We start from the raw sequence: 6466 nt of genomic DNA, 5'->3' as shown, positions 1-6466 counted from the left end.
GTTTCTTGCCTGGGGCCCCATGAGGTCTAAATCCGGCTCTGTGTAGGATTCTTTGTTATCGCTTGAATGCAATCTGGATGTACCTCTTCCCCGATGTGACGTCTAACATATTTTCCCCCATCACTACCAAATATCGATATCTTAGTTTCGTCACTCCATATCACTTGTTTCCACTGACCTTCTGTCCATGCAATGTGTTCTTTTGACCACTGTATTCGTTTCTGCTGCTGCCTTTTATTCAGCAATGGCTTTTTTCGGGGAATCCTACCTTTTAGGCCAACCTCCGTTAGTCGTCTCCGTACCGTTCTTGCACTGACAAAAACACCAGTTGCACTCAGTTCACTGGTAATGGCCGCAGATGACATCAATCTGTCCCTGACGCAAATTCATTTTATTCTCCTATCAACAGCTGTTGTGCACTTTTTCCGGCCTTTTCCTTCTTTGTTTTATATAGATTGTGTTTCCTGATAGCGTAAACAAGACTTTCGTACTCCTGATGTTGTCACATTCCCACCAACTTCTCTCGCAGTTGCTGCATACGAAAGACCATTTCACGTAACACCACAATCCTGGATCTCTTCCTGGGTGACCAGTCACCACTTTGCCTGGACGACATTGTTATATTTATTTTTTACACCGTCAATAGCACTAAACAATACACACAAACATCCAACCGTAATTGCACTTTATTCTGCAAAATGAAACAGCCAAACTGACCTTTCCCACCTCTGAACATGACCTTGCACCTGCTCATAAACGACAGCTGATTGGTCCTCAGAACGACGATTCCGATTGGCTGGTACGGTAGTAGCTGTCACTACAATCCGCTTCTTGAATCTCACGCATCTGTGCTTCTTTGTCTGACTAAAAGTAGCATAACTTCCCTTGTAATGCAAATATTTGACCTCTGTTTATTGTGTTGAATTCAGCATTAAATTTCCTTTCATTTGATATATGAAACATTGCACAGTGTGAAGTAAAACAGTTTTTATAAGCATTCAAAGTTGAAAAACATTCACATTTCAAAATGTGTCTGCAATTTTGGCCACCAGTGTATATCTGTAAGATTACTTTCATATAACATTTAAATTAAATAGGCTTACCTTACACACAGTGGATTAGCCAGGTTTTGACATGAGAGGGAGTTAAGATGGAAAAATAGGCACTAGCCCCAGGCCAGGCTTTTAAAGATTCAAACATCAACATGCGCTATTGGTATCCAAATTAACCCTGACATTGCATTAATACCTACACACAGACATGAACTACAAAAACAATTTGAAGCAACACAGCCAGATCTCACTGATTGCCACAGAACAAAAATAGCATCTTAGTGATCACCCTACATGGCCAAACCAATATCTGATAGGCTCCATTTTTAACATATTTTCAGCAAGGACTGTGGTCGCTTCCCCTAGCTACTGCTTGCACTGTGAAATGTCACATCAGCAGATAGAGCTGATAACTGACAGTGCTATACCAAGCAGTGACTTTTTGTACCAAATGAGTGACATCTGAAAGGGCTATGGAGGTGATAAAACCGACCTGCATGCATTTCACCACTAATATCAAATATACTTTGTTACGAATTCCAATGCCTACTCCATGTGAGACTACAAGAACCCGGCTAGCGAGATCTTCACCAATAACAACCGCCCGTTATTCCCTTAGAACTTGGATACGTTCACCGGTACTTAGGCGGCCGCCTGGACTTATGCTCGGGGTAGTAGCAGCTCACATGGAGGTACAAGGGAATTCAATAGATAAAATGTACAGTTGGAACAGATGCAGGTGATGGTAAGGCTTTGAGGAAAAGAAGAGTGGATATTTGACCAATGGTATGACTTGAAGTGGTTTAAAGTACCACAGCAGCCGATGATGCAGCAATAGTATCAATAGTGCGGCAATAGTGCCGATGGTGCGGCAATTGTGCCAATGGTGCGGCAATAGCCATTAGTAAACAGTCTAGTCTTTGGAAATGGCTTTGGAAGCCGATGATGCGGCAAATGTGTCGATGGTGTGGCAATTGTACCGATGGTGTGGCAATTGTACCGATGGTGCGGCAATAGCCGTTAGTAAACAGTCTAGGTTTTGGCAATGGCTTTGGGAGCCGATGATGCAGCGAATGTGCCGATGGTGCGGCAATTGTACCGATGGTGCGGCAATAGTGCCGATGGTGCAGCAATTGTGCCAATGGTGTGGTAATAGCCGTTAGTAAACAGTCTAGGTTTTGGCAATGGCTTTGGGAGCTGAATGAAGGCTGATGAGCTAGTGACAGCACGGGGCTGCTTGGTGTGGCTGGGAAGCCGTATGGAAGCTGATGCGATGGCAGCACGGGGGCTGCTTGGTGCGGCTAGGAAGCTGTATGGAAGCTGATGAGCTGATTGCAGCATGGGGGCTACTTGGTGTGGCTAGGAAGCCGTATGGAAGCTGATAAGCCAATGGAAAGCACGGGGGCTGCTTGGTGTGGTTAGGAAGCCGTATGGAAGCTGATAAGCCAATGGCAGCACGGGGGCTGCTTGGTGTGGCTGGAAAGCCGTATGGAAGTTGATGAGCTGTATCACGAGGAGAAACAAACTGACCATGCAGCAAAGATGATGAAACTCACAGACACGCTATAGTTGGCACAGCTGCAATAGTCCAGTGAGTATAAATAGGCTGAAGTCCCAATCAGGTTTGCACTTGTGGAATACATCACTTCCTGAGGCATGCTGATCACCTAGCAACAGGAACAACCGAAGTAACCCCGTCCTGTCTGGGCAACCTGTTAGAAGGATTCAAGTTGTGACCGCGACTTGTAACATACTTACTGTATCTGTCTATCTCTATCCAACTAACACTATTTCCATATAATCTGCATATTTAGGTTAAAAGCTTAATGTACACTGCAAGCTGTCATTTCAGCAGATACAGCTGATAACTGACAGTTCTATGCCAAGCTGAGTGACATCACAAAAGATAAAAAATATGCTGCCCGACATGTTTAGCCACAGGAACCGGTAGTGAAGTAATTGTAGGCGGTTCCTGGGCCAGCATATGGGTTGGTCGGTGGGTCAGCCATACAGACAGCCAGATGTAAAGATATATCAGCATCGGCCATGCTGCACGCCCAACCAGATGTCTGAGAATGACATAGTTCACAGACATATCTTTTGTATACAGCCGCAGATGCACTTAGTCTATGCGATATGTAGTTAGTCGGCTGATTAAACAACATATCGCAAGATGTGTACTCAGCATAAGGGAATGACTAGGGGAGTGCAGAGGCACCGGGTATCTAATGAGGATCAGTGGTAGATAGAAGTGGTCAAGGCAAAACTCCTAGACTTGAAGGGGATGGAAGTTCTGGGCGATGGGAGGCTCCAGGTTGCCTGAGGAACTAGAAAATGGTAGGCCCAGTGGAGACCATAGATACAGTGCAGATAGGTCATATGGGGGTGGAGGTAAGTTTAGTAGCAAGGAGGAAAGACAAGAAAAAAGACAATTCTGGCGCTGAACTTAATATTCCAATATAATAAGAAAAGACTGCTGCAGATATCAAACTCTGTGTTAGTTTGAAGAAAAGATCAGAAAGAAAAAAAAGTGGGGAATCTGCGCTGTCTTTATATATGTATATATACTAGTTAACTGATAAATGAGTAATAACACAAGCAGATGGTAAATAAAAGCATGAATCAATATTAAATTTAATACATATTAAGATACACAACCATAACAATAAATAAATAAATGAAAAAGCAGAAATAAATATATCACACAAGGTTGTGTGAATGATTTCACCCCCAAAAAATAAATATATATATATATATATAAAAAAATAATTGCCAGTGACCGTTAAGTACCTTTTCAGTGTATCCAAAGTAAATGAAATGACTGCTGGAATCTGGTATTATGAAAGTCTCTTATTGTACCTAGTGACAATGTTTCCGCTGGAAAATAATTGTAACTATCGGTATCACTTGTAACATATGAGAGACTTGCCGTTGTAGTTAATCTCCAATAGACACAACTAATGTGTATCAATACATGAAAATCATTTCACAGTTCCTGCAGCAGTTAGGAAGTTTATCGCGTTTAAACTGTGGAGCTCATATAGTATTCCGACCTTAATAGTAGCTCTGATAAGGGACTACTATAAATTCGATATCATGTGAATCCAGAATGACCCCAACGTTTTTTAGGAGCCAAACCTTGTAGTATTAAAGCACATGAATAACCACTTGGCTGTTAATATACGTGGACAGTCATCTAGAGCAGCTGTACTGCACAGTTACAGCGCCGCTCTGAGTACTCATGGACCGAATGGTGTGGGGGCCCCCCTGATTTCCAATAATGCCTGGAGTGCCTGGTGGCCAAGGTGAAAGCTGCCGATGCAGTAAGTAGGAATGCTGCGGCGTGCCTCCGTGTGTTAAGCCGGCAATGCGCTCAATCCAGCCAAGTCCTGCTGGTACGCTGACCAGCTCCCGAGCAGAGACTACCAAGAGTCGGAGTGATGTCAGCTGGCAATAGTAGGTCAAATCATGAATAGGTCCCGGCTAACGCGTTTCATCACAGATCATGTGACTTTTTCAAAGGTAGTGATGTGGAACCCTATAGACCTCTAGGTCTATAGGGTTCCACATCATTCCCTGACCACCAGGCACTACGGATGTTATTGGAAATCAGGGGGGCCCCCACACCATTTGGTCTATTGGTCCGTGAGTACTCAGAACGGCGCTGTAACTGTGCAGTACAGCTGCTCTAGATGACTGTCCACGTATATTAACAGCCAAGTGGTTATTCATGTGCTTTAATACAACAAGGTTTGGCACCTAAAAAACGTTGGGGTCATTCTGGATTCACATAATATCGAATTTATAGTAGTCCCTTATCAGAGCTATTAAGGTCGGAATACTATATGAGCTCCACAGTTTAAACGCGATAAACTTCCTAACTGCTGCAGGAACTGTGACATGATTTTCATGTATTGATACACATCAGTTGTGTCTATTGGAGATTAACTACAATGGCAAGTCTCTCATATGTTACAAGTGATACCGATAGTTACAATTATTTTCCAGCGGAAACATTGTCACTAGGTACAATAAGAGACTTTCATAATACCAGATTCCAGCAGTCATTTCATTTACTTTGGATACACTGAAAAGGTGCTTAACTACGGTCACTGGCAATTATTTTTTAATATATATATATTTTTTGTTTTTTGGTGAAATCATTCACACAACCTTGTGTGATATATTCATTTCTGCTTTTTCATTTATTTATTTATTGTTATGGTTGTGTATCTCAATATGTATTAAATTTAATATTGATTCATGCTTTTATTTACCATCTGCTTGTGTTATTACTCATTTATCAGTTAACTAGTATATATACATATATAAAGACAGCGCAGATTCCCCACTTTTTTTTTCAAGGAGGAAAGACAGAAAGCTCTGCGTTGGCTGATGTAAAGTTGGGTCAGCAAAGGGGGAAGTGCGCTGTTAATCTGGAGGAAAGGCTGAAGCCTTGAGTTGTTGAGACCTGGCGGTGGTAGGTTTAAAATGAGGATCTAGCATTGGAGGAAGACATCAGGTACAGACATCGAAACAGGTAGGTGGATGAGATAACAGATAACGAGGTTCTTCCAGATGATGATAGGATTATGGGCAAAGGGAACATGTAAGGGAGAGAATTCTTCTCTAACTTGCGACTTCCTAATCCACCAATACCCTCATACTAACAACTGGACCAGCTTTAATCAAACATGCCAACTGCCCTAGAGGCTTTTCCCTCACATGCATCCCTGCCCACCAGCTTTTCACTGCATTACTCCCTACAAACCAGCTTTTCCCTCACATGCCCCTCTGACCACCAGTTTTTCATTCACATCACACCCTGTCCATAAGCTTTTCCCTCACATACACCCTATCCACCAGCTTCTCACTCACATGACCCAGTCCACCAACTTTTGCCTCATATTCCTCCTATCCACCAGCTTCTCACTCACATGACCCCGTCCACTAACGTTTCCCTCACATTCTCCCTATCCACCAGCTTCTCACTCACATGACCCCCTGGCCCTGTCCACCAACTTTTCCCTCACATGACCCCTGCCCACCAGCTTTTCACTCACATGACCCTTGCCCACCAGCTTTTCCCTCACATGCCTCCTGCCCACCATTTTTGTCACACATAACCTCAGGGTAGAGATTATTTACCCTTCTTGCTAAGGACCTGGAAGTGATGTGAGTGAGGGAGGAAGTGAAGTTCATGCCCAAGAAGGCCAGCTAAACAAGTTGTCCCCACTTAAACAAGAAAGTTGTCCCCTCGCGGGCTTGCTGCACTCGCCACGCTTCGGTGGCTTGACACATGGTTATATTCGCCCTCTATGCGCACTTGGACGGTAGGGAATGACGCTGGACACTGGCTGAGGACGTCAGGCAGGGTCCTCTCTGTGAAGGGGATTTAGACACTACCATAACCT

The sequence above is a fragment of the Taudactylus pleione genome, unplaced genomic scaffold (assembly GCF_031769625.1).
Source record: "Taudactylus pleione unplaced genomic scaffold, aTauple2 ptg000515l, whole genome shotgun sequence".
NCBI lineage: Eukaryota > Metazoa > Chordata > Amphibia > Anura > Myobatrachidae > Taudactylus > Taudactylus pleione.
Note: the sequence above shows the minus strand (reverse complement) of the source record.